Raw genomic sequence first — 11,207 nt, 5'->3', positions numbered from 1 at the left:
GTGGAGATGCCATTCTCAGTATGGGCAGGCAACATTCTCCCCCATATGAACACAGCTTCTCGGTGAGTATTCTTTATGAGGCAATGAACTTTGTCTCAGTGCTGGGCTATAAGCTATATTTTTTGCACCTGACAGCGGCTTGACCCATAAGACAAGGACTCCCTGCATCTTTTTGGATACAGCCATCATTTCTCATCACCTGAATGCTGCTTCTTGTCTAATCGTCTTTCACCGGATTTGGGCTTATTTGGCCAAACATAGCGCTGGGGGATACCGAAGGGCATACCCACAACCTGGCTTCCTATAATGGCTAAAACTTGTAACTATTAGATATATAATAGAACTCTCTTGAGCCTTGCTACTCAGAATGTGTTCTGAGACCAGTAGCATCAATATCACCTGAATGTCTCCCCGAAATACAGAATCATCTTGTTTAAAAAGCACATTTTCTGAGTTAGTGGATGGAGAGGCCAAAATCCTGTATTTCTCATAAGCTCTCAGGTGATGTTAGTGCTGCTGGTTTTCCTAAGCCACACATTGACTTTCAAGAATAAATCAAGCCACCTACACAAATCATAGTCCTGTTTGTTCTGTAACTGGGTATAACTTGAAACTTGCTTATCAAAGTGAAGAAAATTACAAATTCCTGAATCTGATAAGCTTGTGAAGAGAGCCATCACTGACACAGACTAATGAATTGTGCTCCTCCATGGAGATTTTGGTCACCAGTGAGTAGTAAGAAGGATATTAATTCTTGGAACCCCAAAGACATTCCTTCTCCTGCCCATACATCTTACCTGTCAGTCTATCATATAACCCCAAATCTGTAAGTCAGAGAGTCTCTGCTTAGAATAAGATTCATGTTCAGCAGATTTACACATTCAGCCTCTGCTCTCTGTGAATAAGTCATTAGGTTACCATGAACTAATGGTCTATTCCTAACAGATCTTCCCAGAAGAGGCATACTCAGTCTGCCTATACTGACCATGCAGAAAAAAAGCAAAACAAAACGACCCCCCCACCCAGATAATAAAAGTGTTTGGGAAAAAATAAAGCAACACCAGGAAGCTGAATGGTCCAAAAAACTACCAGATATTCCTGCAATGATTCTGGTGACATCTGAGAAAAATCATATCCATAGTTGTCTACATGACTTTACCTTGACTGATTGGAGAACAGAGATAAATGTTTCTCACCCTTGTGATATTTTGGATACATTGATTAGGGATCATAGCCTTGAGTTTTCATCTATTATGATCAGTAGAAATGATGATGCTTTTGGAAAAGCAGCTCTAGTCTATTTCTGAATTGATTCTGTAAATAACCAACCTTAGCAAAGCAACAACTGAGACTTCTTGTCCCCACTTGAGAAATGCAGATCAGTAAGCACCAAGGCTGAGCAGCTTCCCAGTAATGTCTCCATTAACTATCTTAGTCAGGGACCCTTGGAAGCAGCCTCTGAAATGGAGATTTCCAGAGAGTTGGTTTCCTGGGGAGCACTACAGAACCACACCTGTAAGGGAGTTAGGAAGGATTGGGAAGCAGAGGTCCTTCCAAGGACTGTTAGAGAAAGAACTGATGTGCAATTAAAGTCAAGGGACCTTGCATTTTTACCTGGGCAGGATTTGGATAGGGACTGCCCTAGGAGAGGGGTACAACCTTGGATGAGGAGCTTCCTTGGATTGAGACTATTTCCAGGCAGGAATCAGGTGTGAAGGGAGCCTACAGTAGCCAACAGTCTTGGAAAGGACTCAGGGAATGAGAGCCATGGTCCCGAAAAATGGGAAAGGGTATCCATAAATATCATACCTTGGCATCCACTTCAATGACCAATTACAAAATCTCATCGTCTCACTCCTCAGTACTGTTGATGTCTTGAGGTGGCTGTCTTTCATCTTCTGGGATATTTGTCTAACACAGTAGGATTTATCTGGGGCAACTTTAAAAAATGCCTGAACCTAATTGTTACTCTGCAATTGAACTGATTGTGATATGCAGCTGGGATTGAGACCTCTAGGCCTAATAGACCAGACAGTAACTCTTAAATCTGAGGAACACTAATGTCCCCTAACAGGTACGTGCAGCGTCTCAGGATTGCATGCGGCTGGCATAGGGCAAGACTGCGAGCTGAGAATTCCAGCCACCGCTGCTCCAAAGGGATTAATTAGAGATGTCTAAGGTGTTTAGGGGAACGAAAGGGCCAACACAAACACATGCACTAGCACCTCGGTCATGCTGCCATCTCCTAGGACTTTACAGATGAGTTTTATTGGCTGGATTTTAAACATTTGAAGCTTATAGTTTGTTTCTTTTTCTTTCTGTAGCTCATAGTTTGTTTCTCTTTCTTCTTATTTTTGGTTCAATGTCTGCCTTTGGGTCCTCATATAAAGGAGACTTTTATCCACCTAGCTCTTGTAATCCCACCAGTTTTGGCTGATGTACAGTGGTAGCCAGCCTTTCATAGCAGAGCAAACTATGCATGGAGCCTCGTTCAAATCATATTCCCCTAAACATAACAGTCTTGTGCTCCAAAAATAAAAATTCCACCAATGCAGGCCCTGCTCTAAAACCCCAGCTTCACAAAGTCTATGTTCCTAGGATGTGATTTTCTATCTTCTGTCTTATGGTTATGTGTGCATATTTATATTTATTTTGTATCATAAAAATATTCAAATACACAATTAGAAATTTTCAAATAGAAATGTGGAAAAAATGGCATATTTGAAACTTTCTTATTTATCGTCTAACTTAAACAGTAATAACTATGTGGCCGTTTTCTTCATCAATACTTACAATTTCTGCCATAGCCCCTTCCCCCCTACCCCCCAAAAAACCCCTAGATTCTTTGAGGAAAATTTCAGGTATATCATTCTATTCATAAATACTTCGGAAGAGACATGCTTTTTAATCCCTGTCATTATTACTAATTCATCAGCACATCTCCTGGAACTGATGTGAGCCATCAGTCTGTGTCAGAAATGGAAAACTACAGAATTACTCATTCAACAGACATATATTGGGCTCCTAATACATATTTGCTACTTGGGATAGAAAATACAATTGGACCTGATACTTGTCTTCAGGAGTTTTAAGTTCAGTGTGTGTGTGTGTGTGTGTGTGTGTGTGTGTAGCTGGAGAGGGAGGCAGGAAAAGAAAATCATAGAGTTGGCTACAGTGAGACTTGCGACTGTTGTGAGCAAAGCAGGACAAAGCTTTAGGAAAAGCCTTTTCACTGAAATTGATTTCTTTATTGAATTTTAAAGATTTATCACCAAGCCCTGGCCGGTTGGCTCAGCGGTAGAGCGTCGGCCTGGTGTGCAGGGGACACGGGTTCGATTCCTGGCCAGGGCACATAGGAGAAGCGCCCATTTGCTTCTCCACCCCCCTCCTCCTTCTTCTCTGTCTCTCTCTTCCCCTCCCGCAGCCAAGGCTCCATTGGAGCAAAGATGGCCCGGGCGCTGGGGATGGCTCCTTGGCCTCTGCCCCAGGTGCTAGAGTGGCTCTGGTCGCGGCAGAGCGACGCCCTGGAGGGGCAGAGCATCGCCCCATGGTGGGCAGAGTGTCGCCCCTGGTGGGCGTGCTGGGTGGATCCCGGTTGGGCGCATGCGGGAGTCTGTCTGACTGTCTCTCCCTGTTTCCAGCTTCAGAAAAATACAAAAAAAAAAAAAAAAAAAAAAAGATTTATCACCAAATGATGACTTGGAGGTTGAAGGAAGTTCTAGGCAGTGGGAAGAACGCTTAAGCTCTTAATTCTGCCCATATGCCCATCTGTTGAAACTGCTCAATCCAATCAGCTTTTCTAAGGGCCAATTAGCATCACTCTGACACTTCACCACTGACAGCCACTCTTATTCCAGACAGAACCTCCAAAATGAATCTAGTCACAAAGAAAGAGCAGGTCTATTTATCTATGACCTCTTTGACATGCTGTACTCACATTTACATCTCAGATCCTGCTAGCCCACCTAGAAGAATTCTCCATGGATACTGTGTGAATGGGGATATATGTGGATGCGAGACAATCAGGAGGCATATTCTATACAGGGTGACCCAGTGCCACCATTTCTGCATAAGATTACCCAGTGGCTCAATTGGATTTAGTATTTGTAGTGTAACATAAACAGGTAGATGAATAATAGCTGAAATGCCAACAAAATCAATTAAATAGAATCTCTGAATTCATAGACTATGACATTAATAAAAATAACATTTACTGCTAAATTTTGTAAGAAATTCCTATATGAGATAAAAGTGAAATGGTTACCTGGAGGAGAGAGTGGGGGAAGGGGAGAAAAGAGGGACAAATATACAGTGACGGAAAATGACTTGAATTTGGGTGGTGGGTATGCAGCACAGTCAGCAACTTAAAGGCTATAGAGATGTTCACCAAAACCCTGTGTACTCTTGTTGATCAGTGTCATCCCATTAACTTTAATTTCAAAAGAAAAACATTTAGAGGAAAAAAAGTTACTATGGGAAGTAGCATGCTAAATCCTTTTTTATAAATTATTTTATTTAATCTTCAAAACAGACTGATGAAGTCAATCCTAGAACTATACCCATTTTACAGATTAACATACAGACAGAAAAATTTTTAAAAATTTAGTCAAGATCATACATCAATAAATCTGGTGTTTGAACCTAGTGTGATTTAAGAGTCCACACTATGTCTTATACCTTCATTATAGAATTTTTGACATTTTATGATTTCCGAGTAGAGTCAGGTTATGTCATAGGTCATTCTGACACTGTGAAGATTACTCTAAAAATCATTTGGCTCTGATAGATTATGACCAAGAAGATGTGCCTCTATATAGATGCCAGTACAATATTCTCTATAATAACCATTCCTCCAAATTAGAAACTGTCTATATCGTCCACAATAGAGTAATAGTTATGTATATGTGTATATATGATAGGTGTGTGTATGAATTACCTCCACATGATAGACTCTTTTGCAACCATGAAAATACACACTTGAAAAATAAATGGACAAATAGAGTATATTTGAAATATGTAAGTGAAAATAACGGAAATAACAAGTTAGGGTAAAAATGACATGTGTATCTATATATGTATGTGTATGCATAGATCTATACATTATACATATTTATAGGTGTAATTTTCCTAATGCGCTCATGCACACATATACATACATACAGGTCCCTCCATATGAAAATAATGTTTTTATGAACATTTGAGTTACATTACTTTGCTTTTATGACAGAACTATATTAGCATAATAATGTAAAAAAATCTTAAGATTTCTTTTGGTTAGCAAAAATAGGCACTAATTTAGGTCTTTCATAAAAAAATTACATCTATATGTCTATATCTACATCTACATTTATATATGTGTAGAGAGAGAGAGGGACAGAGAAATATGTATGCCAAGACGATGGTTAGGTTATACATGTTTGGGGTGAGAGTATGGAATATTTTTATTCATTTTACTGTTTCTTACAATAAACTTATACTAATACAATCATAAAAAGACTTCTTATGTGTAAGTAAATTTCTATCTTTGATGTAATTAAAATTTTGGTTGAGGAATGTTTTATAAATGTAAGAGAATGATGCCTTTTACAAATTGGATTTCTGTTCCAATGCTTCTGCTATGCCATTTTATTTTCATGTTGGAGGGAAGATTCAAAGAAAAATATATATTGAAATGCTGTGATAAGCACTCCTAGTCTTGTCTTTATCTTGACCCATTTCTAAATGCTTTTAACAGAAAATAATGATACACTTTCATATACATCACCTTTCTTCAAGCTCCTGAAGGTCTTTCCTTCATTGATATTTATCTGACATAGTGAGAAAAATGGTCATTTAGTCCATGTTTGCAAGAGGATACACTAACATAAAAAATGATTAGAGATTGCAAAATATTCTGTGCTAAATCATCTGCTGCAGTGCGGTATTACACAGTCCTCATCACTGTTGTATGGGTCCATCCTGCATGCATGCTGCATCCTCAAAACTGCCTTTTCTTTGAATAATGCAATGAATAAATTAAATAATTAAAGGTACAGACAAGCAGTATTAAAGACTTTAAGCAGAAAAGGAGGGATGCGTGAAAGGAAAAGAATGAACATTTTTAGAGAATATACTTGAGAACTTTAATGAACCTGCTATTTAAAGAGAAAACCAATTGCCCTGACTGGGTAGTTCAGTTGGTTAGAGCATTGTCCCATTATGCCAAGGTTACAGGTTCAATCCCCAGTCAGGGCACATACAAGAATTAACCAATAAATACATAAATAAGTGGAAAAACAAGTTGATGTTTCTTTTTCTCTCTTTCTCTTCTCCTTTCTTTCTCTCTCTCTTTAAAAATCAACAAATAGGCCCTGGCCAGTTGACTCAGTGGTAGAACTTCAACAGGATACATGGACCGTCCTGGGTTTGATTCCTGGTCAGGGCACACAGGAGAAATGCCATCTGCTTCTCCACCCCTTCCCCTCTCCCTTCTCTCTATCTCTCTCTTCCTCTCCTGCAGCCATGACTTGGTTGGAGCAAGTTGGCCCTGGATGCTGAGGATGGCTCCATGGCCTCACCTCAGGTACTAAAATATATAGCTCGGTTGATGAGCAATGGAACAATGCCCCATATGGGCAGAGCAGCCCCCAGTAGCGGGCTTCTCTGATGGATTGGTTTGGGTTGCATGCAGGGAGTCTGTCTCTCTTCCTCCCTGCTTATCACTTAAGAAAAAAAAATCAATAAATAAAAATTTTTAAAAATAAATAAATAAAAAGAAAACCAACTTGAATAAGACCCTAAAGAATAGAGGAAATGGCCATTCTTTGTCAAAGAGAAAATTGGTGATTTTTGCTGATAGTCTCATTTGATTAAGGTCTCTAGTATTATTGATAAGATTGCAGAGTTTCAAGTAAATTTTGAAGAACTTTGTGCTTGAACTCATTGGAAACATGTTCCTGTTTTCTGGTATCTCTGAAAGCAAAATCTTCATTTTGGAGACCTGTTGGCTGACTGGTGCCCTTTATGGGGAAGGTTAATAGTATTCCATTTTCCTATCCAAATTTGGTTATCTACACATGTTGAAGACTAGATTATTCTGAACGGATTTTAAATGGCTCAGAGAACAGGGTACTTTTCCCTAATCTAATTAAGAGCCTGGAACCTCATATTTTTCTCAGAAATGAACTTTTAAGCTTCAAGGCAGCTTAAAAGTCATAAAGATTAACAGTGTTTGAAGATGAATTAATTGATATTTTTCCACTCAAGGAGTTGACATTCTTTAGTAAAAGGTATTGTGGATGAAAAAGGGACCAACCATATCCTAAATCTGACAAGCTTAGGGGAGGCCTGCATGATGGGCCTTACAAACTCAACAACACAGGATAGTCTGAATATAAGAATTTCTAACTAAAAGGGAGTCATGGCAGGTAGTCATGTCCTAGGCCTGTAGCTTCCTTGACAAGTTTAGTCTGTACGATAAGTGAGCCTGTCTATTGTCTTTTCCACCTAAGGTAACATACTTTTTGTGTATGTGTGTGTGTGTGTGTGTTTTTCTGAAGTGAGAAGCAGAGAGGCAGACTCCCCCATGAGCCCAACCAGGATCCACCTGGCATGCCCACAGGGAGCAATGCTCTGCCAATCTGGGGCGTTGCTCCATTGCAACCAGAGCCATGCTAGTGCCTGAGGTGGAGGCCATAGAGCCATCCTCAATGGCCAACCTTGCTCCAATGTAGCCTTGGCTGTGGGAGGGTAAGAGAGAAATAGAGAGGAAAAAGAGGAAGAAGGATGGAGAAGCAGATGGGTGCTTCTCCTGTGTGCGCTGGCTGGGAATTGAATCTGGGACTTCCACATGCCAGGCTGATGCTCTACCACTAAGTTAAACAGCCAGGGCCAGATAATATACTTTTGAAATGTCAGAGTAATCTCCTTTTTCTGGATCCTTCAGGACATACCCACAGCAACAGAGCAGGCGACCCCAGAGCCTCACTGTTGTCTTGTACACTTAATACCATCTCTGTGTGCTGTAAATGGTGATTATTAACTATCCTGTACCCACCAATGTAAAAGTAGTATGAGTATCTATATTTTACTCTTTATCCAATCTCAGAGATTTCCCCACTTTACTTTCTCCTGTCCCCCTCATCTACCACTAATGAATTTCATGTAACCCTCCTTATGTCTCCTCCTTTTATTCTAATGTACAAAATAAGCTGCAAAACTGCCACCCTCCAAGGCATTTCTGAAACCATTGAAATTTTTGGATGTTTCTTACATTGACAGTATACAAAATTCCTAAAATCTTAAGATCCCTAATAAATGACATGAAGAAATGTACCAAATATTAGGACCATATGGTATTTTCATTCTATTCAAACCCAACCCCCAACCTATCTTTCAGAGTTTATTGCCAGCAGTATTTTCTCCACAAAATTACTTAGACCACTTCAGCAGCACCTTCTTCATCCCCTCACCTTCACTCTCTTGGTGTCACTGATTAGCAATGACAATTAGATGTTAAATAATAATGTAATGGTTCAAGTGTCTCACCAGATGCCTTAAAGCTGTGCAAAAGTGGGCCCTCTGTATTAATCATTGATCATTGCACCTAGTCCAGAGTTCAATAAACAAAATTCAACTGAGTACATTTTACACATCTTATGAGTTTTATTCAGTGATTCATGAGTCAGACAGCATTCAGTCTAGCAGATAGAGAGGAGCTCTGAGGAGCTGCACAAAATAAAAGATTTCTATAGGCAGAAGGAAGCAGGAAGAAGGAAGTTACACTAGGCAAAAGGTGAATTGGTTATTGCAAGTTCACTTTCCCTATAGGGGATGGCAGGGCTCAATCAGGCAGATTACCTAACTAATGCTGACCAGGTAATTCCTGATTGACTTGTTTATAATTTCATTTCTGAAAGAGCCAAAATTGTAATTAAGTCTCAGTTTGTTGATGTAGGGCTTAGCATGAGTGACTCCATGTAGGGCCTGTTTTCTTGCCTTCAACATCAGTAGTGACTGACTGAATATAGACAAACTGGCTGATGGAAGAATGGATAGATGAGTGGATGGATAGAGGCATGGATGGAGGCATGGATGCAGCAATATAGGTTGCTAGAGCAGTAGATTTGAAGAACACTATCAGTGTTGACATAAGAGCTGATTCATTCATATTTATTGGCCCACTTCACTTGTTTAAATTATGTGTCTGGCCCCTCTAGAGTCTAAGCCTGCAAATTATTTTCTTAATTTTTGAAGTATAAAAGACCCAAAGGATGTTAATTCATCCTAAGGGAAAAAAAATTCTAAAATACCCAGTCCTTATTTATGAAGAATAGTCTCTGCAGTATTATTTACAACTATAAAAACTTGGAAACAATTTAAATGTGTTACAATAAAGTTTAATAAATTATGATACATCAACCCAATGGAGTATGGTCATTTAAAATGATAATTACAAAGCCCATGAAGACATATTTATAGTATATATTCTGTGAAAAATGCAAGCTATAAAAATGTATATGTGTTAGGCTTATAACTTAATAAAGACATGTTTGTTTTCAGACCAATACTAGGAGAGAGTATGTAAATATAAAAAGTTATGTTTCAGCACTGGAAATATTACTTTATTTCCCCTTTTATCAAGCTATTCTATTTTTCTTGATCTTCTTCTTCTTCTTATTATTATTATTATTATTATTATTATTTTGTATTTTTCTGAAGTTGGAAACGGGGAGGCAGTCAGACAGACTCCGCATGCGCCCAACCGGGATCCACCTGGCACGCCCACCAGGGGGCGATGCTCTGCCCATCTGGGGCGTTGCTCTGTTGCAACCAGAGGCATTCTAACACCTGAGGCAGAGGCCACAGAGCCATCCTCAGTGCCTGGGTCAAGTTTGCTCCAATGGAGCCTTGGCTGCAGGAGGGGAAGAGAGAGACAGAGAGGAAGGAGAGGGGGAGGGGCGGAGAAGCAGATGGGCGCTTCTCCTGTGTGCCCTGGCCGGGAATCGAACTCGGGACTCCTGCACGCCAGGCTGATGCTCTACCACTGAGCCAACTGGCCAGGGCCTCTTTATTATTATTTATGCAGATCAGAGTGACTAAAGATAACAGGTGATGAATAAACAAATTGGTTGGAAAGTTGGAGAAAGGGAGATAGGGGAAGAAAAATGGGAAAGCTATGCAGTGAAGAAATTACATTTGCCATAAAGGGAAGGAGATTCAACACCACCTTGCCCGTGATGAATTTTACCTGTGGCATCTGTCACCTACCCGTTTACTTTTGTGTGAATCTTTTTTGTAGTTCTAAAAGAGTTGTATAGATAATTATGCATGTTGAGTATGTGTGGTAGAATACAATTTTTAAAAGAGCTTTTGAACTGTAATTAATATAAGGAGAGGGTCCAATTTTAAAAATGTACCTTTGGCCATCAAGTTAGAACCACTCTGAAAATGGAGCCCAGTTATAAAATAACCATGTTACTGGGAACTTTGAGACAATCCCTTATAAGCATGTTCATTATAATCAATTCCAACAAGACTTCACAATTGCTTCTCATAAAAATAGTGGAATTTCATCATAATGAGGACATTGCAATTAATCACATCTGCAGTTTCTAGGATGCAGATAATTAGCAAATGAAAGAAAAAACTGAATTGAGTCAGGAAAGGAGAATAGCATTTTAGACACAATGAATCATATGTTTGCTTTCTTCCTAGAAACTCTTGGGTATTCACCTGGGGACAGAGCTGAGTAATGATTGGAACTTTGAGGTGAGGAGAGGTAAAGGAAGGTGAGAGGTAACTGCTATTGGAAACCAGACTCAGGAAGCCCTTAGCTTCAAATTCACTGGTCTCTCCTAACCCAAGATTTTTCCACAAAGAATGATTGGTAAGTGTACCAAGGGACAGGGCAGAGTGTATATTTTATGGGGCTTATCTTTGTAGAGACTTTGTTCTAACTCTGCGATGGTGAAGTTAGCACAAAAATAGGACTCAGAACACCTGAGTACCAGTCCAAGTCCTATCACTCACTAAGCTCTGTGCCGCTGGAGAAATCATACCAGCGACCCCTTTCCATATCTGTAGAGTAACTGCAATGACAGTGACCGTGTTAAAATAATGACAATGTCTCCACTTATTTGGCATATTATTTGAGTAATAAATATGGTAATAACCTGAAAGTACTTAGAAATGGCTCTATAAATGCTATTTCAGTGCTCTGTCAATAA

Source organism: Saccopteryx bilineata, chromosome 2 (assembly GCF_036850765.1).
Source record: "Saccopteryx bilineata isolate mSacBil1 chromosome 2, mSacBil1_pri_phased_curated, whole genome shotgun sequence".
In the NCBI taxonomy this organism is placed as follows: Eukaryota; Metazoa; Chordata; class Mammalia; order Chiroptera; family Emballonuridae; genus Saccopteryx; species Saccopteryx bilineata.
The sequence above is the reverse complement of the archived record's forward strand: the minus strand, read 5'-3'. Positions refer to the sequence as shown.